Source organism: Lathamus discolor, chromosome 6 (assembly GCF_037157495.1).
Source record: "Lathamus discolor isolate bLatDis1 chromosome 6, bLatDis1.hap1, whole genome shotgun sequence".
Classification (NCBI taxonomy): Eukaryota; Metazoa; Chordata; class Aves; order Psittaciformes; family Psittacidae; genus Lathamus; species Lathamus discolor.
Genome location: NC_088889.1, coordinates 81,989,286 through 82,016,567, shown reverse-complemented (window position 1 = coordinate 82,016,567; position 27,282 = coordinate 81,989,286). Strand labels below are relative to the sequence as shown.

Genomic DNA, 27,282 nt, shown 5'->3' with positions numbered 1-27,282 from the left:
ATTCAAGGAAAGGAGCTGCTTCCACTTTGTTTCCATGACAACAGTACTAAGGATTTTGTCTTCATATAAGCGAGTTACTGCTTTTTGTGCTTCCATAGTCTAGGCAGAAAAATTAACATAATATGGTCTCAGGACAGACAATCAAATCTTCCTATCCTCCCAACATTCCTATAAGGCAGCAAATTCTTAGATTTCATTACCAGAGGTATAAATAGGTTGAAAAGTAATCCTCATTCCTACAAGTATTAACACCGGAGAGATTTAATTTCAAACCAACTTCAATTAAAAAAGATTCTTTTGATGTCCGTCTTTCTGTACACACTGACCAAGGAGAACAGCCTAGCTTATTATTGCCTGTCTTTCAATTTTAACCTTTTGAAAGCATTTTTGAGATGTTTATCCATAAATCATGGTCACTGTTCTCTTCTATATATAATTTCAACTCATACTGGTGATGTATTCAGAATATTTGTAATGCTATAAAAAAGAAAGTTTCCCCAGAATGTAAAGATCAGAATCTACACAGGTTTTAAAGAAGAAAAGAATGATTAAGATATGAACACTATTGACTTAGCCATTAAATTAGGTGGGCTAAAACTGTAGTGGTTGCACCAAAAACCCCACAGAATAAGCAGAAGGCTAGAAGTATAATTTCCATTGAAAGAGCAGTGATGCTGCTCTCCTGTGAAAAGTGAATCTGAATCAAAAGGTTCTCATCACAAAAGGAGGAGACTTCAGAGGAGTCTCAAGTTCAACAAGTTGGTGACTAACTTTACTGAGAAAGAATTTTTAAGGTAAGCAGGGAGTGGTACAACAAGCAAGACATTCAGTGTGTATGCCTTGTACCACATCACGCAGCCCATAAATTCACATTGTACCACATAAATTCAGCCCATCTCTTAAATACTTAAGAGATGATAAATGAGCACTGAGAACTGCTTTTGCAGGTAAAGAAAATTAAAGCAAGAGCATTCCCTTCCAAGTCTTGTCTCCTGAACTACAAGAAGAAGAATGAGATCCCCACATCTATAGTGATCTTAAAAAAGGATATGGATTATGCCATGAATTGTACAAACACTACAGCTGTTCCACATCACAGAACAACTGGGACATTTTCATCTCAAAAACACGGGACATGGTGAGACAGATCTCATTGTGTGCTACAAATTGTTGCAATTCCACTGACTTAGCTGGAAGGCTTTTTACACCAGCTGAAAATGTGGACCCACTAACAGACTTATTTATAATTGCGACTCTCCTGGAGTTGACTCACAACGAGTAGCTGCCAGCTCTGATGGATTTTGGATTCCTTTCAGTACTTCAAGATAGATGGGTTCATAAGCATGACATTCATCCTGTTATCATGCACGTAAGTGAGCATATTAAATCAGCCACAGAACAATGAATGTTTGAAGGTAGGTTGAGCAGGAAAATCCAATTCCTGTAAACAAGAAAGGTACAAAGGTTTTTCTTCAATGAGGAAAAAAAGGGGGGAAAAAAAAAAAAAAAACAGGGAGGGGAGGAAAAAAATGCCCATTGAATGAAGCATGGTCCAAATACTGAAAACTCAAGAGAGGACACAAAAGGAGAGAAGCCCTGCCAGGTCCAGCACTTGCAGTAACTGTTCGGTATAGCACACTCCTACTTGCATGGCTGGGCTGGCAGCCAGGAAGCTGATTTGGAACTGTCCTGGGTGCAGCAGTAGCAGTCATTTTTCTCCTTCTTAGTAGCTGGTGCAGTGCTGTGGTTTTGACTTTCAGCCTGGGAACAGCGTTGATAACACCAATAGTTTTAGTTGTCGCTCGGTAATTTTTACACCAACCAAGGACTTTCTCAGTTTCATGCTCTGTCAGGGAGGAGGGGAAGCCAGGAGGAAGCAGAGACAGGACACCTGACCCAAACTAGCCAAAGGGGTATTCCATACCACAGCACATCATGCCCAGTATATAAACTGGGGGGAGTTACCCGGAAGTGCTAGATAGCTGATCAGGTTGGGCTGGGTATTGGTCAGCGAGCGGTGAGTGGTTGTATTCTCTTCCCTTGTTATTTCCCTTATCATTATTATTATTGGTGGTAGCAGCAGTGGTTTGGGTTATACCTTGGTTACTGGACTGTTCTTATCTCAACCCATGGGAGTTACATTCTTTCAGTTCTCCTCCCCATCCCTTCAGGAGCTGGGGAAGGAAGAAGGAGAGGAGTGAGTGAGCTGCTACATGGTTCTGGGTTACCGGCTGGGCTTAAACCACGACAGGGATGAACCCCAAACCTGGCAGACCCGTAAGACTGCACTAAAAGACGTGTCTTCATTATGGTGTCAGTATATTTAGGACTTTGTGAAACATCTTCACTGATGTATTTATGTACAACTAATTGGAGGGGTTACTTTGATCTTTATCATCACCAACAAGATTCCATAAATATAAAACTGGAATAAAGTTAACCAAACTTGCCTATAAATTACAAAATACTAAAACTTTGCTTTTCTAGTACTTCCCTGCAATCTTGTGGAACTACTTTTACATAAAAAACAAAGCCTCCTATATAGCAGAGATCTCATGGAGAGGGGGAGACAGGACAGGGAGAAGGCAAAGCTTGGAGGTTTTATATTGCAAGCTGTGTTTTCCAAACCATATTTCACAGATGGATGCCTTTAAGATATAATATCCCGGTCCCAGAGTACATCAGCTACAGCTGAGCTCTCTATACACAATTTCAGGTCCACAGCCACAGAAATGAAGAGTTAGGAATGATCTAAAAGAGAGTTAAAACCAGCTTGTTTACATGTTTGCCTGCTTCAACCTTGAAAGATATCAACTCTTCTGACTTCATTTTCACCACTTGTTTTTCATCTGTCTTTTTGTTTCTTGTGGTTTTCTTTTTCATTTTGATAGGTAGGAGTTCCTGAACAGATACAAAAGTCCATCTTTGACATGGGACTCACAGGCATTTCAGACACAAGACAAATCCTGGACAAGTTATAAACACTGACTTCTATGTTCAGAATATACCTGAAAGGAATAGTGTGGAAGGTTGGTTAATCAGAATAACAGCAATTTGTAGAAAACAGAGCCTTCCAGTAATGAAAGTAACCATTTCAGCTGCATAGCAGTAGTGCTAGAGGTCAAAAGTTCCCTTCCCCTGACAGAGACTCCAGTCTTTTACGAAGAGCAGGCTGGTGGCCAACAATAAGTGATTATTAAGACATTTTCTCACTTACATAAAAAACCTTAATAAAATAGTGATTAGAACTGGATATTCATCTTTTGGTGCACTGCAGTCATGGAGAAGATTTCCTTGACAGTCTGAAAGCTCAATCTAGAATTACAAAATCCTAATGATGCCAGGCTACAACATTGTTTAAAAACACAGTTTTAGTTCAGGAGACAAGGAAGGTCTCAAGTTAATTTTTGTTCCAAATCTGTCAGTCTTGTTAATTAGACACAAAAATGTGAGACATCTTATAACTCCACTTGAGCAATCGAAGAGCACAGCAGATAACACTAGTTAATCTTTAGAATAACTGTGAAACAATCAGGAACCATCAGTCTTGCATAAGAAATATGTAATTACTGCTCCTGGCATAGAGTAAGTCACAAGAAAAGAGTAAACGAGGTTCAAATAAAGAATTTGAGTCATTTACACAGCTGAGCCATCAGATCCCACAAGGTCTTTGCCACTGACATATAATTAATATTGCATGTAAAGATAGAAGAAGTATTTGCTATAAAACAAGGCATCATTCAGAATACTGAGGAGGAAAAACTTGGCAATTACTGCAGAAAAGGAACTGAAATCATCAGCAAATTAATGAGAAAATACAGTAGTTCATACTGAGAGAGGTCTATTCTGTTCACATATAAAGATTTCAAACAATACTCAGCACTGGCATAACTCCACAGACTTCAGTGGGCTGCTTCTGTGCACGTAGGACCTCTGCTAAGCCAGCCAAGAAGTACCTGCAATCAGTAAGGCAGGAATTAATTAGTAATTCTATACCAATATTTTCAGCCATTTTCATGCACTTAATAGAAAATAGTGACTGTGAGCAAACAGTATTTAATTTTTGAGAACATGTGATTCTAACTTCCTGAAGAGTGAGAGTAATCTAATGCTTAAAGCCCCCTTTGCTATGCAAAAGCATAATCACAAGACATTATATTTGGCAATATCAGTCTGCATGCTTTGGTCTTGCTCCTCAGATAATCAAAATATCACTTTCTGGCTATCAGAGCAAGACACCAGGGGCATGACTGAGGTGGTTATGCAGGTTAGACTCGCTGTGTAAACCTTTAATTTCAAACCCAATGTCTAAGTACTCCTCGTTAGCATGGGGAGAAGAGTCTTGTTTCCATTTAACCCTTAATCAAGCACGTAGAGTCAAACTTAATCTAGTTTTAAAATATTGATATCTTGGATAAGACCAGTAAATTCAAAAGATGGGCAGCATGGTCATAAAAGGAATAGGAGAATACTACGAATTAACTGGTAATTTGCACAGGAAAAATAAACACTGAAGTCACAAACAGCATCTTCATTAGAGCTCATCCTAGTCAGAAGGGTAGGTCAGCAAATCCATGCAAACTATAATTCTGAAGCACAAGAACTGAGGTATGTGGGGATAAAAAAAAATCATATTAGAAAGCCATAAAGTGTCAGGAACAGATTGGCTATTTTTGAACTGAACTTCACTTGGTTATAATCTGTCTAATTCCCATTATGACTTTTAGGGAGAAGAAAGTTTCATTTTCAGAACATAATTGCCTTGCTATTTTCTATGGTATTGCAAGTCTCACTTTGTATTCTTCATGTATTATTTTTGCTCCTATGCTATTTTCTTTTTTATATAATTTACAAAGTCTGGTTCTTCTTTTTAATCCCTTTGCAGTCTTCTATTTCACTGCTACAATGTTGCCTTGAGATGACTGATGACATGTTTGACATTTACATTTTATTGGAAAGAATGTAGATTGCATCTTTCTTATCTGTTCCTAAAAACATTTCCTCCATTCTCCTATAACAGTTTTGGGGACAATAGTTGCATCCACATCAATTTTCTTCTATTCATTACACACTTCTTCGAATACTGACTTTTCAAAGTTTAATATTTTTGTGCCACTACTCTTTGTACATATTGTAGCCTCATGAATATTTCAAATCCAACAGCATTATGATCACTCAACCTTATAAAAGCTCACCAGCCTCTATCTTATTTATCATACAGGTCCTGCTTCATTTTCTGGGACTATGTTCAAAATATCCTCTCAGATATTCTTTTGTTTTGACTTGCTTATATAAATTAAAAGAGAAAACAATCTTACACTACAACATGTGTCTTTTCTCAGGCATTAAACAATTCTTATTCTAGTCAAACTTGAAGTAATTGAAATCCTCTGTGATCAGTGCTCCATCCTTTTAATGAGTCTCCACAAGAGCATAAATATTTTTTGATTTTCCTGCTTACCCTCTCATGAATAACATGTTTATGATCATACCTTTAATCATTTCCAGACTGTATTTTGACTCCAATATCTCATTTTTTTCCAAGCACCATGCAGCCCCTTACCCATTTTTCCAGTTTCTCCTTCTGTGTACCCTACTGCTGAGCTCCAGCTGTAAAATCCTGCAACATTTCATTAACTAACATTCCTTAGAAATTTCTCAGACATCCAATTTACCTGTGATTTTACCTCTGGCAACTTGCAAACAAGGGCAAAGATTCACAGGGCTCTCCTTTTATTGAAGAATGCATTTAAGATCCCACTCTGAATGCCCTGGAAGTTCTTTAAAGCATCAAAAGGTAGAAGCTCTTACTGTAGCTCTTGCTCACAGCAGGCTGGAATAGCTGCTGTTTATCAGTGATTTCACTCACTAGGGTGACTTGCAGAGCATGGGTTGTTGGTCTAGCTCACAAAACTGTCTTTGAAACAGTCATGAATGCAAAGGGTTCTAGAAGGAGTCAAGGTTGCTGCATCCTGGCTTTTCACTTATTCCTCACTTCCAGGTACACAGGTTCCTTCCAGCAGCAGAACTCGGCTGGGATTCTTGCCATATCTAATACCTGGCTGGTGATGTGAAACAGGAACACAACTGCTCCATACACATGCAGTGGAGGGAGCTAAAAAACCCATCCAGCAGGCTGAGAAGCTGGCTACAGCAATCAAGTTTATACATTAATAAATACGCCTACAGCAAGATCAAGTAGTGCATCAGTTATTTCCAGATAATGACATTATCGTATCCATTTGCCAAAAATCCGTGTCTGTTAGGCAGAGAGTGCTGGCAAGAATGGATGAAGGACAGGCCAATTAATGAACTTCTCTGCACACACTGGTGGAAAAATACTGAGTATTTTACCACCTGCATAGGAAAGAAGCAGCTCCACTGGGGAGCCAAATTCAGCCACGTGAGCAGCAGTTCCCAGCAGAGACCACTTAAAGGATAGGTTTCAAAGCCCCTCTTGGCTTGAAAACACTGTTCATAAATTTATTTCTCATAAAACTCAGTGTCTTTACATAAGATCTATAAGCTGTCGTAGGTTAAAGTCTAATTGTATTTAACCTGGGTCTGTACTTGCTTAAAAAAGCTGCTCTGAAGACAAAAGAGACAGAAAGCAATACAGCATTTCAGCATCTGTTGCTCTTCTATAGCTATCTGAAGAAATAACTCAATGCACTATTACAGGACAAGGAGTTGCTGACTTCCAGAGGAACAAGGCAGTGAAAACTATGGAACATTCCATTGCATGGTGTGGCATGGAGGAAGCTAATGAGACAGGGCAGGAAACTCTCTCTACTTTTTTACATTCTTTAAGAGAAAGAAGATGCTTTATTCTGAATTGACACACAGTAAAAACCTCCAAAACAACTGTGATCCAAGTAATAATGTCAGTTCCTGAACAGTACAAACTGAGGGCAAATAAAACTATTTGCTTAGACAACTTCAATAGCTTTCAATAGCTTAATTTGCAATTTTAATCCCACTTGGCTTCTCTAATTAAAATCAGATGAATTTTCAAATGATGCTAACATCCTCAATAGCTCATTTTCACTGGGGGTCTCCATCATTTCCACACAGTACCCAGTCTGCCTGTCAGCTCTCAGTATCAGTCATTAGAAAGTATTCATCGAGATCCATCTCTTCAGGTTCACCTACAAAAATTAAGGTCATTTACTCTCAAAGCTCTTGGCTGCTAATCACAATTCTAGTCTGAAGTTTCTCTTCCCCAGTGCTTCTCTGTTCTGGGAATGGAGGGAAGTAGAATCAGGGAGCAATATGGAACTGTTTGTAAGTTTTTCATTTTTACACCACAACCTTTTCCAATCTAGGCTAAGGGTTTTCCCATGCCCCACCTGGATATGCTGAAATCTACATAAAGCTCAAGGAAATAATCACCCAGATGACCACTTTCAGTTATCACACCCCCCACAGTTCAAGATTTCCCTCTAAGCAGAGAAATTGCTTTTCATTTTGTTTCTTTTCTTAAAAGGCTACCCCAGCCTTTCTGATACTCTTCTGCATTTCCTTACGGAGACAGCTTCATTTCAGCAGGATCTAAGTCATCACTGCACATAGTCTGTAAAGTGCTTTTTGATCTTCTAGGATGAAAGTCTCTTAATGGCAAACTATTAATAACAACAATGGGGTGGCTACTGTAATTGTAAATTAAATACCACTCTCCCGCACTCTTCTTTAAATAAAAAAATAAAATAAAAAAAAAGATTAAATCATTTAAGTTATTCAGTCAAGATAAAAACAAAAAATTATGTTTGGAAAAAGACAACATTAGGTACAACAGTCTCACAGGCTGGTATTTTCTGTGCATTAAAAGGAAAGCACAGCACAACTCTGGGAATTCACATTTAACTGAATCAGGGTTGAGCAGCCACAAGGCTTTGAGCATGATTTGAACTCCAGCCCTATGAAGAGCATCACGAGAATACACAGCATGCAAGCATCTGTACCCCAGGGTCACCTGCAGCACGCCTTACAAGGTAAAAACGATGGTGGTGCAGAAGAGGCAGTACAAAGATGATGTTTTCTTTAATATAATTTTAAAATAATAACAAAAATACTTTAAAAATTAAAGAAAATGGTAGTAGGCAAGATTTCTGTGTTTGAGGGTCTTCGGCTTGCTCTGCACAGGAGTTCGTTTCTCTATAAGAAAGAAAATAGCATTGAAAAAAGGCAGCTAGACAGAAAAAAGGTATTTGCTGGCTTGCATCCAGCTGAAACTAGACTCTGCTTTAGCACATAGCATTCATTTACTGAAGACAACTCAGATAAGCAATTACCTTACTCATCTATTCCAGTTCAAGTATCTGCTCTGTGTATATTTGGTCTAGAGGCTCCATGAAGAAAGTTATTGATCCTCTTAATTGGTGAGGACATTGCTAAGTGACAAAACTGTCCACCCACTTTCCCTAATTAAGAAAAATCCAATTACCACACACAAGTATAAATTGTGAGACTGTAAATACCACCCATCAGTCTTCAGGAACTGGCACAACTGGCAATATGTTCCCAAACCATCTGTACTGCAAAGGATTAATTAAAAATGGCTTTTCAACTTCTGTACTAGTTTGTAGGACAGTAGCTTGCCAAAAAGTATATGCATTTGGAAATGGTTAAACCAAGTCAGAATTACCTACTTTCTGATTGGGTGAGTGATTGTGGTTACAAAGTGATACAAGTCTGAAGCAGACAGTTCTGCTCTAAATTCAGGGGAGCAGCCTTGCAGATCAATTCTCTCTCCACAACCCTCAAAGAAGATGAAGTGGAAAAGCTCATGGGGAGGTGGAAATGTAGATCAGTGCTGCAGAACATGTAGAATCAATCACAGCTGCTAGAAGGGGAACAGAGCAAACAAGTGCTCTGCCTGGCACTGGAGATGACATGGAATCACACCTCAGAAACCATGCCTCTAAAATTGCATTCAGTGGAACAGAAGACATAGGAAGGAATATATCTGCAATACAAAAATCAAGGTTTTGAGGAAGAGACAGAGATTGCCAGTGTAATGAAGAATATACTAAAGTCTTTAAAGAGGATGTAATGTAACAGTGGAAGAAAAGATCCTCTTAAATATTTAAAGCAAGCCCTCCACTCTCCACTACAATGCAAAGCAAATTCAGTGCTCAGAGCAGAACAGGGCTTTCTTTCTTCTCTTACTCCAATGCCCAAAGCTCAAGAGCACTGATTCTGACTGGACAAAAGAATCCCCTGAGGAAGGACTACAGAAATCTAGATCTTACTCAGGACGCAGTTAACAAGTGCTGCCATACCTGTCACAGATCACTAAGAAAAATAAGAAAATAATTAAACTCTGAAATAAGCAGGCTTAAACTTCTTTGCAAATTTGTCTTTAAACACAAGGAACAGCATAAAGGAGAAAAATTACATTGAAAGGAAAAATATCCAGTCAGGCAGACTGAGAAGACAGTGATAACGAGACCAACAAGCAAATGGTTAAATGTGAAGGAGGATGTCAAAGGGTCTATAGGAGTTTTAGGTAATAAAAAAAGATTCAGAAGACTGTATAGTAACAGAAAAAAGGGCAAAAGTGACATATGATGAAAATGGAAAACTGACTAAAATGCTAGGTCTAAAAGCAATGGGTAGAGAAAAAGGATAACATCATAGCCGAATTACAGGTAAAGCTGGAATATGGGCTCTGATATGGCCTTCACAGAACTGTTGTATTTGTACCAAAGTAGGAAAACAGATTGCCAATAGGGAGATCAGGCCTTAGTAAATGAGAACTCCACAAGACAGTGTCAGTATGAACTTGCTACTAAAATGAAAAATACCATAAACGGGTGTTCAGTCTCACTCAATGTAGGGATTGCTACAGAGCAGGAACGGTCTGGACAAAGGTGTACAAAAGAAAGGTAAAACACATTTACCCCTTTTTAGTGGCCAGCTGAAGATATTGATGAAAGAAGTGAGAGCTATCAACTTCATACAGATTTTACATGATAAATGCTTTTTTGAATGTAAATGCTACAAGCTATACCTCAACCCTGTTTTCCGATGATGTGTGGATACACCATACAGGGGGTCAGACCTTCTGGAAGCTCATGGCACCAAGAGGCAGGATCCTTTCAGAACACAGCCTTAACTGCTGTGTGATCCTCCTAAAAACATTCATGTGATGCCAAATGCAAATGTGCTCTCCTTGGTGTTAATCTGAGAGACCAGGAGTCTCCAAAAATAAAGTATGCTATATGCAGGGTGGGACTCACAAAGGAGTGAGACGTCCAGAAAGTGAAAACACAAAATAAAGAGAGAAGAGGAAGATGTTTCAAACACCGAAATGCCATTTCTTGATTTATGTAGCGGACAAAAAGTGATTCACAAATAAACTTGAGTTCCTTGTCTGCATAACTCAGTACAAGCCAATATTACCAACTGAGGTGATTTGTTAAGATGATACATATCTTTATCTTGTGACATTGATGGCATATACCATGATTATTTTACAAGCATCAGCTTAATTTCTTTTGTAGCTTTTCAAATGTGAATTTGAAACCTGCGAGTCTGTTTCATTGAAAAACCTGCGAGTCTTGTTTCCTTTGAAACCTGCGAGTCTGTTTCATTGAATAGCTGCATTTTTTTAACTGACTGAATACTTATTGAAAACCAACTTGTCCCACACCCAGGATGCAGTCCCCCGTCACCTCAGGCAGCCTGTAAGAGAACAGGGCTGAAGTCCACAGACACGAAGAGGAGTCTGCGTGGAGTATAAGCAATTCATCAGGCCCTACGTGCCCTATCCGTCTGTTATTTACACTCCTTAGAATGCATATAATAATTAATCAGCATTCCCTACCTGTGTGCTGCCTTTCAGGGATGATCTCAGGACAGTGAGACTGGAGTTCAGCTAGACAGAGGACTCTGAATTGATGGCTGCACCAGGCAGCCAGCATCATATATTATTTCCTTTGCTGGCAGGCACTAACTGTTCCTTCCGCTGAAGAAAACAGTCAGTAATGAAAATCCTGCCATCGCCTTAATTATAACATCTCCAGTTTGATGCCAGGTTAATGAGTAGCAGTAGAGTAACATTTTTAAAGTTTGACTAACAATGACGTAGGTAATGACTGAAGCATGAAGGCACCTGCACCCAGAAATGTGCCGCGTTTCATAGAATCATAGAATAGTTAGGGTTGGAAAGGACCTCATGATCATCCAGTTCCAACCCTCCTGCCATGGGCAGGGACACCTCACACTTAACCAACCCACACAAGGCTTCATCCAGCCTGGCCTTGAACACTGACCCAGGGATGGAGCATTCACAACTTCCCTGCGCAACCCATTCCAGTGCCTCACCACCTTTACAGTAAAGAACTTCTTCCTTATATCCAATCTAAACTTCCCCTCTTTAAGTTTAAACCCGTTACCCCTTGTCCTGTCACTACAGTCCCTAATGAAGAGTGCCTCCCCAGCATCCCTATAGCCCCCCCTCAGATACTGGAAGACTGCTATGAGGTCTTCACGCAGCCTTCTCTTCTCCAGGCTGAACAGCCCCAACTTTCTCAACCTATCTTCATATGGGAGGTGCTCCAGTCCCCTGATCATCCTCGTGGCCCTCCTCTGGACTTGTTCCAACAGTTCCATGCCCTTTTTATGTTGAGGACACCAGAACTGTACATAATACTCCAAGTGAGGTCTCACAAGAGCAGAGTAGAGGGGCAGGATCACCTCTTTCGACCTGCTGGTCATGCTCCTTTTGATGCAGCCCAGGATACGGTTGGCTTTCTGGGCTGCGAGCGCACACTGAAGCTGGCTCATATTCATTTTCTATCAACCAACACCCCCCAGTCCTTCTCTGCAGGGCTGCTCTGAATCTCATCTTTGCCCAACCTGCAGCTGTGCCTGGTATGGACCAATTTGTCCTATTACATCTAACAACAGGACACTAACTAACTAACTAACTAAATAAATAAATAAATAAATAAAAGGAAAGAAAAAATATGTGAGTAGAGAATTGGAAAACTGTTATTTCATTTCCTTATGATGACAAGGTATGAGAAACACCAACATGTAAAAGAGAATATTTTTAACTGAAGAAATGCTGATTATCACATCTTACTAAGAAAATGCAAATAGAGGATTTAGGACACCAGCAACCATAGATACTATTCTCTACTTCTGTGTAGAAGGAGAAAGTTTTAGACACTATAATTGTTTTGCTTGTTTTACCAGTACCAGCTTCTGCCAAAGAATGAAAACTGCTCAGAAAAAAGGCTTATACAGTAAAATGAAGATACATACACACCCCTCTCCTTGAAGTAAAATTAGACAAAGAGGACATTAAAAAGCTTCAAAAGACAAGTCCAGCAAAACTAAGGAAGATTAACTGCTCCAAATATAACTATAGTCAAGAAGCAGGAAAAGAATAAACAAACCCTTCCAGCTCATCTTTATGCATCATAAAACAAATTAAATTAGGTTTTCGTTCACTGTTGTGCAAAAGGTAATTTTGGCAGAGTCAATGTGAAAAAGTCAGGCTGCTTCTCAATCACTGCACGAACAACTTTTTCCTCAAAGGTTATCATCCAAGGAGATTTTAAATACAAATACATTTATAGAGTTTATGCCTTTCATACCTTGCATGTTTACTTCAAATGTGGGCTGGGATGCTAAATATACTGATGTTGTTGATGTTCTGGTTTAAGCATTTTACTAAAATTAAAGCTGCAGAAATTTTCTCACTGATGTACAACAAGGAAAAGTACACCTTTTATGACTACTTACCAGCAAGATAAAAAGATGTCTTGGAAAAAAACCCCAACTAATAAATCTATGTGCATAAAACCGAATTGTATGCATTAGCCCACAGTTTCATCAATATAATGGAATAGCAGATAAAGGGGATATTTACATCTCTTCAACAGAATAAGAATACTAGAGGTGAAGGTACTCTGACAGTGTTTTAAAAACTTCAATTACAAGTTTTGCCATAGTGACAGTCTCTTCAAGAACTTTTCCCATTTTACATAAGAACCTTGCAAAGTTATACCTTTTATCCAGAGAATAACATTTTCCAGAGTTTGCTTTACTCTTTATGCAGATACATTTCATATTTATAAAATACACACCTTACCCTGACAAGCTCTAATTGCCATTTTAGCCATAGTAAAAGTGTTTAAATAGTTGCCAGGTATCCAACAGAAATGCAACAATAAGTGCAGACATATAGGACCAATTTCCTAGACTAAAGCTCTACTGGTGGAAATGAGTTGGCCTGCATACATATATACAACTGTAGACAAGTAAGACTGATAGATCTATATTAAGCCATTGCATTTTGACAGTAGAATAGAAATATGCCAAACGATTTAGAGATTACTGGGAAAACCTATTGGTAGGAGAAGCTTGCAACAGGAACTTCTCTCTAAGAGAAAATCCTACCATGTAAAAACATCTGGGAAAACTTTAAATTACGAAGTTGAGGAAGCAAAATAAAATAAAAAATTAATTGGTTTATCAACTTCAGCATAGGCAATGAAGTAAGTGAAAGCAAGCTTTCCACCTAGATCAAACTTCTCTCTTTCAAAAGGATATTCTAGTCCTATGTCCTATAAAAAAATATTTTTTTAACCAAAGTTGTTGCTGGGTTAACAATAGATGTTCTTTGATATGCTGAAATTTAACACTGTACTTTACAGTGACTCTTATTTTGAACAAAGTAATTGGAGAACCGGGGCATAAAGCAGGAAAGAACAGCAGCCTCTCCCCAGCTGAAACACTAACAAAGCTCAGAAGAGTCACATCAAGGATGCAGGCTGCCCAAGCAGTGCCTGTTCAGTCTCTCATCTATTAGCTGAGTCCCTGTGGATCTTTTCCTAGGCTAGATGGCAGTTAACTTACTACAGAAATAGAAATTAATTATGTTGTTACCTTACTTCTTCACCTGCAAATAGACTCATAGAATCATAGAATAGATAGGGTTGGAAAGGACCTCAAGATCATCCAGTTCCAACCCTCCTGCCATGGGCAGGGACACCTCACACTTAACCAACCCACACAAGGCTTCATCCAACCTGGCCTTGAACACTGAGCCAGGGATGGAGCATTCACAACTTCCCTGCGCAACCCATTCCAGTGCCTCACCACCTTTACAGTAAAGAACTTCTTCCTTATATCCAATCTAAACTTCCCCTCTTTAAGTTTAAACCCGTTACCCCTTGTCCTGTCACTACAGTCCCTGATGAAGAGTCCCTCCCCAGCATCCCTATAGCCCCCCCTCAGATACTGGAAGGCTGCTATTAGGTCCCCACACAGCCTTCTCTTCTCCAGGCTGAACAGCCCCAACTTCCTCAGCATATCTTCATACAGGAGGTGCTCCAGTCCCCTGATCATCCTCGTGGCCCTCCTCTGGACTTGTTCCAGCAGTTCCATGTCCTTTTTATGTTGAGGACACCAGAACTGCACACAATACTCCAGGTGAGGTCTCACAAGAGCAGAGTAGAGGGGCAGGATCACCTCCTTCAACCTGCTGGTCACGCTCCTTTTGATGCAGCCCAGGATACGGTTGGCTTTCTGGGCTGTGAGCGCACACTGCCGGCTCATGTTCATTTTGTCATCGACCAGCACCCCCCAGTCCTTCTCTGCAGGGCCGCTCTGAATCTCTTCTTTGCCCAACCTGTAGCTGTGCCTGGGATTGCTCCGACCCAGGTGTAGGACCTTGCACTTGGCATGGTTGAACTTCATAAGGTTGGCATCAGCCCACCTCACAAGCGTGTCAAGGTCCCTCTGGATGGCATCCCTTCCCTCCAGCATATCAACCAAACCACACAGCTTGGTGTCATCGGCAAACTTGCTGAGGGCGCACTCAATCCCACTGTCCATGTCAGCGATGAAGATGTTAAACAAGACCGGTCCCAACACCGATCCCTCAGGGACATCACTCATTACTGGTCTCCAGCCGGACATCAAGCCATTGACCACAACTCTTTGTGTGCGGCCGTCCAGCCAGTTCTTTATCCACCGAGTGGTCCATCCATCAAATTGATATCTCTCTAATTTAGAGAGAAGGATGTCGTGTGGGACAGTGTCAAACGCTTTGCACAAGTCCAGGTAGATGATATCAACTGCTTTACCCTTGTCCATCAGTTCTGTAGTCCCATCATAGAAGGCCACCAAATTGGTCAGGCAGGATTTCCCCTTAGTGAAGCCATGCTGGCTGTCACCAAGCACCTTGTTGTTTTTCATGTGCCTTAGCATGCTGTCCAGGAGAATGTGCTCCAACATTTTACCAGGCACAGAGGTGAGACTGACTGAAATGCTTTTCTCACTGGCATTAAGAAACACTTCCTGGCACTGAAGACCTGTTGTGCCAGCTCAGGCTAATGATCTCCCTCTTCTGATCCTATCAACTTGTAAAGGCTAGCGTAGGTATCGCACACCACTGTACCTGTAACTTAGGATATTGCTGGACAAAATGTATGGAAAACAAAAACTTCATCAACATTCTAGAAATACTGATAACAGAGAATAAATTTGCCCTGTGAGAAGACACATGTTGTCAGTTGAGCAGGATTCAGAACCATTACAAAGTACAAATCAAAACATACAGTGTATCTAGTGCAACAACTGGAAAATTTTCCGAATGGGCCTAACAACCTAAAAGCATTTGGAAAGTGTTAGCTGTAGAGTAAAAGACCATTTACTGAATACACTGTAGCCTTTACAAACTCAGTATCAATTCCTGGAAATGTTTCAAACAGATACTTCAAGACAAAATTCTGAGGTGCACTTTATTATTTTCTATCTTATTGGAAGGCAGAGATTTAGCCAAGATAGCACAAAGACCTAATAAGTATATAAAATTATACTATGCAAGTACAACAAACATTTCTGTCAAATTCTGTTATTGAAATTATCACTGGAATACAATGGAATTCCTTGAGAACATAACAGGCTTACCCTAATGAGAGAAAAATGGACCAAAATCCCTTTATGTCAGCTGAAGCCAGAGCTGACTTTACTTGAACTGCACCAATTTACGCAAGATAAAGCTCTCATCCATTCTGTGCAAACCTTGGCTATGGTTCTCTGTGCTTCCTCTAGATGAACACTGTGGGTAAAGACAAAACTTCCCCTCCTTCCACGGAGATCTCAACGAGCAGCCATTTCAGGGGTTCCCATTTCCAAGGTCTGCACACCATTACCTTTACACTTCTGCTTTCCACTTCTACATGTAACTAGGTTGCAAACACATCTTTTTCCCCACATCCAAGTTTGGTGGGAGAGGATTAACATCTTCCATGAAAACACTTCCATGAAAACACCATGAAATACAGTATCACACAAAACCTCAGCACATATATATTTGCTCATCACTAATGGCCATTCTTGCTATAGAACAGTCACAAAACAGTAAGTTTAAAATCACCTGATTGTAAAAACAAACAAATGCACAAACAAAAATAACCCCCCAATCTCTAAAGCCTGAAAATTCAGCACCTAAGAGCAAAGATTTCAAAGCTCAGGCAGCAATCGCACAGTATCTCAGAGAAATGGGATGCACATCGTCTTTCTGATTCTTTCCTCAGGCACTCTGAAAGCAGGAGCTCTGCCTCCAATGCCAAAGCATCTCTTTGTGACAGCTGAAGCTGGTGACTCCTCTGGGTAAGATTCACCCTGAGTAAAATCAAGTGTCACAGGCTTTGACCTTCCACAATGCCTCTTCTCTAATTAAGAAGACATCATACCGGGAAGTGCAAAGTATTGCTTTGTTTGCAAGAAAAAGACAATTTTGGCTCTCTTTCCTGAAGGAGTAGTATTTTTGCACATTTCTACATCTGGCAGAATAAGCTGAACAAAGAGCAGTGTTTGTAAGATAATTGGAATTTATGGTTATAAGCAGAGACAGACAAGGGTTGAAGGTATTGTTTTAAAAATACATTCTACTTCACATACCAAACCAAATGTGACACTGTGTCGTCTATTCACAGCAATCTACGCCTGCTCCCAGACTGAACAACCAACCATGCAGTATATGTACCCCACAAATGTATTGCTGTTAGAAACACAGGACAGAACAAAGACAACCCAGTACTCCCATCAGTTAATCACACATTTGCTCTGGGATGACACATCTGCAAATCAATATTCACTTGGAATAAGCAGGAGAGCATTTTAGTTACAGACTGCTAATAAAAAAGTTGAATGGAAATTTGAGTTTCTAATTAAAAAATTCTGCAAACTTTGTTTTAAAAATGTCTTGTGTTAACATTATTTGTTTTTCTGCCAATCAAGAGAATTAATACTTAGTCCAAGATATTTTGGCCTACAACTGACATTCAATTCCAAAAGACTTCTTTCTCCAACAGTCCATTTTCACTGTAACACCCCTGCCATTATGTCTGCTTTTGCCGCAACAACAGCAAAGAGTACAATGCAATATGGATGATGTAATCTAGAGGTTAATAGCAAGATTTTCATAAGGAAACTATAATGCTTGAGATCTTTCTTATAAGGTTCTGCAATTGCATTTTCAAATTAGAACATTTAATCTAGCAATTGTTTGCTGTAGGATCAATAATATTGGAAGAAATGATGCACATATGTAATTTATTTCTTTTAATGTTTGCTTCTATTACTCTACTGTAGAAAGCTTAACAGTGGAGAGATTAAGAGATACAGTAGGTGAACTGCAGAGAAAAGGAGCTGTATCATTCATGAGGGCCTGATTTCATGAAATGAGCTCCGAAATCCCTCCTCTGTTTGCATGAAACAGTCATTACCCAGCTGAATGTTCACAAACACACAAAATGTGCAAGCACCAGTTACAGGCTCACTTTAAAACAATCGAAAAAGGTCTAACATTGTCTAGAAGTTTTAGTGCTGCATCCCCTTAAAATTTGAGGACAGTGCCTTTTAAGTTGTTGCAGAATTATTACACTTTCATGTATTCAGTCAATGCTGGAATTCACCAGATGATGGGAGTGCTGTCTAAATATTCCCAACTAAACACAAGTGATAGCAAGAAGCTGCCTTCAAAGATTACAAATAACTATTTCAATAGTGATGATATTTAAAATTGGTAACCACTGAAAAAACCACCACCAACAAAACAAAACACCAATCTAGGTACCAAGACTAAGAGCTCATCCTCATGATCTTTCTTCTCTCCCTTTTCTTCTCCCTCACCCCACAGTACCACAGTAAATAGAAGGAATGTGCCCTTCCCCTGAACTAATAATAATTTGCTTAATATCAGGAGCAGAACAGGAGAGCAAATTTTTCTCCTTTTCCTTTTACCTCTTTTCACTTCAGGGTTTTGTAAGACTAGACTTCAAAAATTATTCTGGTATCAAACTCCATGAGCCTTTATTACAAATGGCAGACAACTCTGTTCCCAAACTACAACCATACAGACCTTTTGATAAGCATGCAGTTTTAGCTTGGCATTATATTACATATGAAGCAGCTGACAGGTACAACTCTTTATAGTTTTCCTGTATAGTTAAGTCAGAACTGAAGCTGGAATACAAAGACATGCACAAGTGCAAATAAAACAGGAAAGATTGGCTCCTACAAGGTCATACCAGTTCAACTACAGTTGTCAGCATCAGTAACAGGCTGAAGATTAGGACTTGAATCAGGCTAAAACATGTTAACACTCTCATCATGTTATAGCATCTATGAAAGCAGTACACCATCAATATTTCCAACCTTCCATTCAGTCACCTTTTGCCAATTTCTTCTTCTCTCTTACAAGTATAAATACCATAGAATTGAAACTAGTAGATGCTGATAAAAGAAAATCGAAGTGTACTTCTCTTTTGTCTGTATTGGGCTTAAAACTTTGGAGAGCAATAGGAGAGATGGGAAGATCAAAAGATAAACAGTTGGTATGAAGCAGTTTGCAAATTTGGAGAAGGGTAATTTTGTAGCTCTGTAATGGACTGTGATAGGACAGGGGGGAAAAAAGCAGGGAGAGTAATTCAGTTCAATTTGAAAGAGGAAGAGAGCATGAAATGAAAAACGAGTTTGCTGAAACAGCATGACATGAATAACAAATACTTTGTATTTTTCTAATAATAAATAAATAAATAACTCTCCAGTTCAAGCGTGTGAGCAATTCACACGCAGTCACCACTGAGGAGAAAGTGGAGGCCCTTCATCCACATACATGTGATACTGAAGAATACAAGTGGCAAGATTACTTCTAAAACCCCACGAGCCACACTGGAGGAATGGACAGGCAATCCTCCGGAGCTCACCAGGCATCCTTCCATAAAATAATTGATTTATGTTTTCGCTAGGGGGGCAAAATCTGTGACTTGCAATTGATAGCAATGTTTGCCAGATCCTCCTGTAAGTGCCACCATATGTCACAATGCAGCAAAAGCTATTGTTTGTATAAACAAACTGAAACAAATAAGTGCCAGCAGACAGAAACAAGCTGGTTCCTCAGATACATTTTTAGCTTAAAATTGACACTACCGTGTTGCTCTGCACATTAATACGTAATCATTGTGGTGATTATATTCCTTCAAAGGCCTAAAATAAAAAGCAAACACTACCAAATGCTGTTTTTTACACAGGGCTGTTACTCTGCCTCCTCTGTTTATCTTCCTATAGTGAGATTTTAAAATCTTCTCAAACACCACAGCAGAAATCCCAGAAGGACTTTTGGAGCACAAGAAATACAGAACAGAATATGTAATGTACTGAAGCAGGTTTTCTAGAGCCCCTTGTCTCCCTTGATCGACAAGCTGGTGAAAAGTATACCACAAGCACACTTACCTTCAAATCAAAATTGTCTGCTCAAGCAGAAACAACATTGGCTTTGATCATTATGAGCCTCTGTCAGCTTGTGTTTCCATATTTCCTTGATGCTGTTAGAACCTACACCATTAGTATAAATAGTTTCAATATACCCCTTGATTTTTAGTGACACATGCTGTATCTTCACCGTCTCTAGGCCCTTTAGGCCAAAACTAAGGAAACAAACCGCTAACATTCACTTCAGTTTGGTGGGGGTCTTCTTTCTTCGTTTTGATTTGATTTTAACAAAACTTTCACTTTGCCTTTGCCACAAAGTCAGGAAGAAAGAAAAAACATTCCAGCTAGCAAAATCAGGAACAGAAGCTCTGCTGTTTAGAGCCTGTAATAACCATTTTTAATATTTTCAAGAGTCTGAAGTTCATCTTTTGCATAAATAACCATTCCACATGCAAGAGGGGTATCCAGCAAACTGGATGATTTCAGTATTTCAAAATAACTGTTACAGACTACTTTAGATATGAATGTTGACCCATTTGCAGAGCAGCTTTTTTCTAGAGGGTTGTTTCCCCTTCCCTCACATATAGGGATGCTCATAGCTGATTCCTAGAATTTTGTATAGGGCAATCCCTGCTGTCTCTGTATGAATTATGGAAAGGAGAGAAAAATTCTTACACCAGCCCAGTCATAGTTTACAAAACACATTTTCTGTTGTATAAGAGTGCAGGCCAGCTCCTAGACCCACTGCTTCTAGACTTCTGTCTGCTTACTATTTTTAGAAGTGCCAGTATTTATACTGCTTTACCACTTACAGGTCCAAATTACATACCAGTGTTGAGTGCGACACAAACCCAGTCTCCTACATGAGTAAAAAACAACCTGAGCTAGAAAGAATTTACACTCAGAGAAAACAAGAGCAGAGGCAAAGAAGCACCTTTCCCATGCAGTTCTAACTTTACAAGTTTCTAGTGCATTTTTCTCTCCAGGTGCTCTGACCTTTTCTGCCTTTTCCATTGCAGGAGGTTTATGCACCTGCAGTTCAATGTCAAATGGCACCAGTAAAAGTCTCTTCTTTCACTTTGGAGGAAAAAAAGGGGAAAATTGTTATTACACTGGTACCTACTGGACTGACCCTCTGCATCAATCTACCACAACCTGTGGGGAGAAATAATTTAGATCTCCTCCTTGTCAGGACAACCACCAGTGCAATGGTCTTGTCCAATCCCACTTGCATTCATTTTGGATACTGTGCTACTCAAGTATGCTAGGAAATTAATGGAAGAATGAGTGAAGTTACTGGAAAAAAATTAGGACAAACAGAAGAAACCTATGGGTAATTATATCTCATATAGGCAATGAAATTGAGAGGTGGAACAGCAAAGCAGGGAAAGTGGTTTAGCTCCTTTTTTTTTTTTTTTTTTGTCAGGCAGCCTGTAGGTAAAAAGCTCTCTATTGCTCATCCCCTCCTCAAAGTAGGTAGCTTGGAACAGTCTCACGTGGGCAGAAGATCACAGAATCATAAAATCATAGAAATAGTTAGGGTTGGAAAGGACCTTAAGATCATTAGTTTGCCCTGTCTTACTTTTGCAATGCTGTTACCCAGCATCTTCCCAGACTTCCTTTACCCAGAGATCATCAGCTCACAGCCATCACTGAAGTTTATTCTCAGTTGAATTAAGAGCTGCAGAGTCCAGTTCTGGCCCCACTTTATGTAAAGGAAATCAAAAACATTCCTCTTGAAATGCAGAGGAGATGCAGTGGAATAACAGCAGAGCCTTTTGTCTTCAGATTCCTAGCAACAAACCCATAAATTACTCTTTTCCATATAGTTTTCTCTCTTTTTGGCTCTTGTCAGCATAAAACTACTTAAAAGTATAGTCTGAGTTGCGGTAAAAATCACTAACCCTGTGAACAAAATACTCAATTAAAATGAAAATAATGCAAATGTTAAGAGCTTGAGCTAAATTAATTAGTCACTTCTTCCATTTCAAATCTGCATTTAAATACGTAAACATTGCAGCACTCAAAGATTTATCTGATATAAAATGAGAACATCAGCAATTTCCTTCTAGAGGGCAGATGTTAAAGTCTTTCTTGTGATTTTTGAAATATGTTCCCCTCCCCGTATATTTAAAACGGGATTTCTCTCTCCATTTTGAAAATTCATGTTCGCATACTAAAATGCAGGCAGCTGATACAGGCTATGAGCACATCGCATGATACCTGCACAAACAGCCAGGAGTAAAAGAGAAAAGGACTTTTACATTCACATATATCCACAGCAGGTTCCTAGCGTGCTGTAGAGTGAGATATACTATGATGCACTTTTTGATGTAACTAACTGATCATCTCCATACAGACTGAAAATTCTGGGGTTTCATTACCCATATTACAAAAATGCCATGAGGTTTCAAAGCACAGGGTCTCCTTCCTCTGAATATTGCACAATCTTTTGCTCAGAGCTTGCACCTGCCTCAGGGAGAACCAGCATAAAGAGACAAGAAGGTGAAAGGCTGGCAGTGTCCCTGCCAGTGACCCCAGACTGTCAAAGGGGAAAGGGACACCAGATTGCTAACAAACACACTTAATGCTGTTATTAGAGTCATTGCTATGTAACAATGCAACCATGGCAGCAGCGTGCTGCCCATCACTCACTGCTCTTACAGTCTAAACAAGAGAAAACAATAACATTCTGAAATATGATAGAATGGGGGGGAGGGGGGTAGGTGGGGAGTATTCTTCCTGAGAGTCCAAACTCAAGGATAGGAGAACAAGGGAGAATGTGAAATTCTCCAAACCTCATCATAAAATAAAAATCAGCTTGAAGCAGAGCACTGAAAAACTCAAATGGCAGCCTCATAGCTTCTCCTCAACCCGCTCCATCACAGGTGAGAGGCAAGATCAGAGGGACACCACACTCTTCAAAAGTCCAGTTTATCCTGCAGGGCATCAGTCAATCATACAGCCTTCCTGAAGCCACAGACATTCCCCCTTCCAGGCAGGTCAAAAGAATTGAGCCAAACCAAGCCAAGCCAAGTAGCTGGAGTGTCCTAAGCAAAACAAACAGCACTTGAAAAGATCTGCTTCTCAGCAGTTGTAGAGTCTGATTCACCTGCAGTGATACTAATAAGGAATACTGTTATTTACAGTTAATGGCAGGCAGTGAGCAGAGAGCAGGCAGTACAGCTTCCAGAGAAGAGAATCCAAAAGATCATTTTGCTGGCTTCTTTGCCTTACCAGCTCCCAGGCACTGCAGCACTCAGAATAGAAACTAGGTTGGACATCAAGACTGAAACATGGGCAGGAAAAGCTACTACAAATCTGAGAGAAATAAGAATGTGTGTTTCCTAAGGGGAAGCTCAGGAATGAAAAATGGGTGTCTGTTGTAGTGCAAATCAGATTTTCTGTAACCTCTTATGCAGCTAGAATCAAAGTAGCCTGGAGCAGACTGTCCCATTTTGTCTCCTGCAGGTGTCTGAGCCAAGCAGATAAGGGACAGAAATGAGACTAGATGCAGATTGGGGAAAGGCATGTTACAAAATGACACCTTCCCTCTCCTTGTCTTTGCATAAAATGCTCATGCCAAGCTGACTAACAAAAGCACTGGTACCGAAGGGAAAAGAAAAAATACAGCTTTCCTATAGCCACAGAAAGACCAGTCTCTTGCTTGCAAAATCCAAAACTCTGGCATTGTGTGACCAGTGTGGCATTTTACAGACATGCAACACATGTTCTGTAGAAAACAGCAGTAAATTTGTTTAAAAAAAATTAAATGAAAATACAGAATGATGCAAAGTATGGACAACTTCATAATCACATTTCTTTTCATCCTAAGGCTTTCCTTGTACAGCATTAAGAACAGTGGATAAGTTTGAGACAAGGTAAGGGCGAAGAGGCGATAGGAATGCTATAAGGGACTCTATGAGATACAGACTAAATGTTTTAGTATCTAGAACTACATGCCTGTAAAACCCAGTGCACGTTTATCTCAGTTGGTAATCAGAGGCAGAGCAGCTGTACACAGAGAGGCATTGTAAGCATTTTACAATTTGTCTTACAGCCAAAAGTGCAAGGACATGGACATCTAAACCTTGGATAAGAAGAGGAGGGGGCATTTATTTTTTCAGTTATTTAGTCAAAAAGCCATCATGATATCTATTTTCATCACTACCCATTTACAACAGCATTTAAGTGCTCAGGGCATGCTTGATGTATCAGCTCACAGCCACCACCTTTTCCTGACCAGCAAACTGAAGTCCTATTGGAAGTCAGTTCTTCGGTGAAGAGGAATGACATACAGCTTTTTTATTTCTTCTTACTAATGCAGCTAGCACAGCTCTTCCAAATAAGCTCTTTAGCCTGGAGAATATCTTTGTGTAATGGACAACCATTAAAAACTTTTTTCCAGTTGAAGAAATAAAAAGGGAAAAGGTTTGTGGACTCTCACAAGCTCTGCATGGCCTCTCCCTTCACAGAGCTCCCCTCAGGAGGTGATTCCCCTCCTGTTTCTGCTCATTAGCACCACTGTTGGCATTTAAAAAAAAAAAAAAAAAAAAGGAAAAAAAGAAAAAAATGTTTTCCTCTCTCTCTAATCTCTGATCTCATTTATCATGGGACTGAAGTTTTAACACAGAATTTATCACATCAGAAGCCTTATTTCCCTGACAACACACTGATATAGCTACAAATATCAAGCAAGAGACAATAAGCTATGACTGGAAAACAGAACTGTATTTAGAGAGAAGCATTGTCCTGTGTTACAATTCCCCATCTGACACACAATCGCTCTCACTCCAGCTCTAAAAAATGTTCTTAGAACAAAACTTCCTGCCTGTGTTTTCTTTCCCTCTGCTTGGAATGCAGCAGATACAGTGTAATTTGGAAACTGGCAGCCTGGAACCATTTTCTCAGGAATCCTCTGGCCAGTCTACAAGGCTAGTCCTTCACCATAACTGCAGGGCTTTGGGTGAACTCCCTGTCAGCAGTACCTGGAAGCATTTGACGGTGAACAGGAAGGTGCAACATCCCTCCTTCATCTGCCTGCTCCCCTTTTCAGTCTGTCAGTTGATCCAGCCCTTTATCAGGGCATGAGTAATAATAAGTGGATCTGCCACATAGACTCCTGGCTAAGAACTCTCTATGACACCTTGTGGACCATAGTGAGGTAGTGTGTGCATCTACATGACAACCATCCTGTGGCAAGAATTGTTTAAAATGCCTATTCTACTGGAAACTTTGATATTCTAGTTTTCCCAGGCTTAGATGTTTATGAGAAGCACAAGCAGGGGTAGGAGGTGTTTGGGAAGAGAGCTAGGTGCCCAGCTCCCATAGGGCTCAGGCAGTCCCAGTCAAGTCTTCCATGGGTAGTCAATTCAAGTGGAGAAATACATGAGAACTAAGACTGCAGGAGTTTCTTCTCTAGAGTTATACAAAATAATTCAGTTGTAATTGGAGGAACTGGGACTCATGGAACATTTTCCTTCCCACCAGGCAGATGAATCTATGATTTGTATTTTCTGATTTTAAATGAGATTCACACCCATCTTCGGTGGATTTGATTGATACTGCACATGAGGCCACTCAGTAAAATGATACAGTGTAGATCAAAGCATGAAAGATAATTTTCCCTGAAATGTACGTAGCTAAGGGTAAGTTACGACTCTTTGTTTCACAGTTTTTGGAACACAATTTCATTTAAAGCCTAAATCTGTCACTTCAGCATTGTTTATCAAACTGCACGCAATACCCTCTCCCACTAGAAGAACAGTGTCAAGTCAAAGGTAGAAAATCAAACCAGTATGAAGACATGATTTCAAATATCTAACCATAAAATAAGTTCATGAAGAATAGCTTGTGATTTGCATAAATATTACCCACATGTGATGCATCTGATGCAAGAAAAAGTGATTCATCTGCAAGTTAAATACCCAGAGTGGCACAAGGTGCTGTAAAATTTATGGCACGAAGACTGGTTGATGTATACCTAAAGATGCTGTGAACTGCCTTCACCTGCTTGTATATCTATATTTCATAACTTTGTTTTATTCATGCAGGAGCTGGAAGATATTCCCAACAATGATAATTTTTAATGTTCTTTCTTCATCACCTGGCTTTTGGCTCACTGGCACTTTGGGAGTAGATTTTTCCTCAAAATAATTTCACTGACAAATTACTATGTGCAACATAATTACAGCCACTCCGTGGTTTGGGTTTTTTTTCATCAGCAACACCAGGTTGGTTGGCTGGTTCAAAGCAACCTTACAAACACCCCTGGCACTTCTTCCCCATAAAATGGCATCATCACTTGGAGTTAATGTTTACAAACTTAATAGGCTAAAGTGAATTTGGGAGAGATCTGAGAAAGAAAAGCAGAACAGTCATGAGAAAATATGTGGGAAGAGGAAGGGAAGGAGAGGAGACAAAGACAAAACAAAATTTGAACTATTCTATGCTTATATTTTAAATTTCTTTCTGAAAAACTTCCCTAGTAAATTTAGTTAGGGACACCCTTCTGACGAGCAATAAGCTGTTATGTCAATTAACTCGGCCCTGATGGCACTGAAATGGAAATCACATGCCAAACCCTGTCCTCCTGTTTTACATGCGGACCCTTGGACCACTCAGAATTAATTTTGTGCTCAGCCTAAAGCTGTTCCATTAAAGCATACACAGGTCATGGATTGAGCATGAATGTAGCCATTCATGTTGTGCTTTTTCCTAAAAGCAAGGGCCTCAACCACAGGGGATGCCTGCATGATTTCACTGTGTTCAGAATGTTTCCATGGCTGTTTGATTTGGTTTGCTTTGGTGGCTGGCAGAATCATATCTGTACTGGTATGATAACATACAATATCATCACATCTATTACAGCAACATGATATGATAACACAATATTATCGAAGATGTGGCAACACATCATCTGATTCCGTCCTACCACCATACAGCTGGGTCAGCCAGCTCCGATACAGACAATGGAACAGGATCTGGCAGCCTTTTTCTTTGTGGAACATTCATGCTTTCACAATCCGTCTACACTCACATATTCAGTTAAAACACCTGCTCAGGTTTTCAAGCTCAAGAGCTAAACATTGAAGATGACATAAAGCAATTAAGTTATCATGCAGAAGCAGCATTCAGAATGTAATGGGACACAGAAGACAGATGCTGTAAAGAAGTGCAAAACAGTTCAGTACACACATATTGTTAAGGCTCACAGAAATTAATGGAGTGTACATTACATTCTTGAAACATTGTCTAGCTGCCAGCCTTGTGGGTAACAGCAAGCAAAGGCTCATGAGATTCCAAACCAGGTCACTGCATCTCCTTATGCAGAAGGCTGCACAGATCTGGGGTGGCTCTCCCTCAGACATGGCTGTCTCATATGCGAACCCCTCCTGCACTATCACCTTCACTACTGTTTCCGTTCATCCTAAAGACTGTTCTGTGAAATTTCCATGAAAAGAGAGGCATTTCAGAATGTGTAGGCTGAGGTGCCTGAAGAGAGGGACTGCAGAAAGAAGTACTGACAGATCCTTACTTCTT

General features: G+C 39.8%; 1 long non-coding RNA gene across 1 annotated transcript in view; it reads right to left on the bottom strand.

Moving 5' to 3' along the window:
* Positions 1–3,343: 3,343 nt before the first annotated feature.
* The window catches only part of LOC136017790 (uncharacterized), a 55,102-nt gene continuing 31,163 nt past the window's right edge, over positions 3,344–27,282 (bottom strand). Inside the window, exon 3 of the long non-coding RNA XR_010614087.1 lies at positions 3,344–3,956. This is a non-coding gene — a long non-coding RNA (uncharacterized LOC136017790). The remainder of the gene's footprint in view (positions 3,957–27,282) is intronic.